The sequence below is a fragment of the Octodon degus genome, unplaced genomic scaffold (assembly GCF_000260255.1).
Source record: "Octodon degus isolate 3935 unplaced genomic scaffold, OctDeg1.0 scaffold00043, whole genome shotgun sequence".
In the NCBI taxonomy this organism is placed as follows: Eukaryota; Metazoa; Chordata; class Mammalia; order Rodentia; family Octodontidae; genus Octodon; species Octodon degus.
Window position 1 is genome coordinate 9,864,020 of NW_004524619.1, and position 1,943 is coordinate 9,865,962.

The following is a 1,943-nucleotide window of genomic DNA, read 5'->3' on the forward strand; positions in this document are numbered from 1 at the left end:
AAGCCAGAAAGCAATGTGCAGGTGGCAAAGGACAGTGAGTGTAATTATCACAGTGAGTATCAAGGTTGGTGGAGTATCGAGGGTACCTGGAGACATAGATTTATGGAGATGATTAACAGAACACAGGGCCCTGAGGAGAAACAAGTGGGAAGCCAACAGTGGTATTATTTAATCTGTAAAATCAAACAAAATCAAAGATGGATAATCAAGAGACCAGGGGCCATTGTAACCAGTAAGAAACATTAGGGGCTGGGGAGATGGCTCAGTGGAATAAGCGCTTCCCTGGCAAGCGCAAGGGCCTAAATTCAACCCCCGGTTTTGCAAAAAGAAAAAAGAAACATAGTCCCTTTCTAATTTCTGAACTTGAGCAAATGTTTAGAAGCAAACAAGAAGATAGAGGCTGTAAACGGAAAGACCCTGTAACATCACAGTAAGTATACATAGTCATGTTTGTCCTGTTTCCTCCCCAAATGGGCCTACAGCCATTGACTCAGGTAGCCACACACTGAGGAAAGACGACTGATGAAGAGGACATCTGGACATACGATCCAAATTGACTTTAACTTCAGAAGCCCAAAAATGGAACCAAGATCCCTCAGTAGGCTATTTGGGACTTACAGACTTAAGGAAAACCTGAATTCTTAGCCCAAGTCACATTCACAGGAAGTCAAATTGACAAGCTCCATAGTAGTAGCCATTGGACAGCTGGAAGAACATACTTCTTATTTGGAGAAGCACCATGTTGGCAACTTGCTGTGGGATACAAGATATCATAATGGGAAAACCTCTGAAGCTATACCCCACCTGTCGGCTTACAAGTAAGCCAAGAGTCCTCAGGACCAAATTACAGAGATTTACCAGAAGATGGTGGCGTGGTAAGCACCAAGATTTGGAAAGAGAAGCTGGAAAATAACAACTTGGGAAAGGAAAGAAGGCAAGAAATGGATTTCTGGTATTCAGGAAGGACCTGCAGGGAAATTTTGAGCCGATAGAGAAATTAAAGTGACTGACCATAACATAGAAATAGGAAAGGGCAACCAGGAATTTCTCCCCGGCTCATGGCAGAAGAAAGGAAGGGTAAATCTACAGAGACACAATAAAAGTAGTGATTTCAGAGGCCTCCAGAGAGACACGAGCCAGGGCAATGCAACAGTGAATGTTGCACACTGTAACATCCGGTGGGTGACTCCAGACCAAGACACCACCATGTCCCCTGGAAGCTAAGCTCAATTACAACGTTAGGGAGGATCCAACTGATCCCAGGACTCAGAGCACCCAAGGGTCAGATTCATCTCAGCGTTCTCAATATTTAACTACCACAGTGACTGGATGAGGGACAATCACAGGAGATGTCCACAGCCAGGGAGTCATGTGCAGACAGGCAAGAGACACCCAGAGTGTTACAAGCTAAACAACTCAGGCCTTCACCCCATAACCACACATCAGGTTAAGCCTGAGTTTTTGTGAATTTGAAGGTCCCAGAACAAATAACATACACTAATCCTACAGCTGACATGCCGGGATTGTCCAGCACACATCTGGGCTCTGACCACCTCCTTTGTCTTACCAGCAAGAGCAAAGTCACACCTTGGATTGATCACAAAACTATATACTCCAGAAAATAACAAGCTTAAAGTAACAGAGACACTTCCTCTGATTTGTTTGTTTGTTTGCTTTTCAGGATGAGCACTATTTGTACTTCTGTTTTGTCTCTCTTTTTATTTTTTCATTCTTTTTTCCCTCATCTCCTTCAGTAGTTTCCTATACCTGGGTAATCTCCCTCTGTATTTTAGCCTTGCTTCTAATCTCATTTTCTTTCTTTTTTTTTTTTTTAATGACATCAGTTATTTTTATTTTAAAGAAAGAAAAAAAAATAAAAACAGTGGTACAAAATTTCAAAACAAGATTTTAGGAGAGTAACAATGGTTAGTACATTGTGTGTT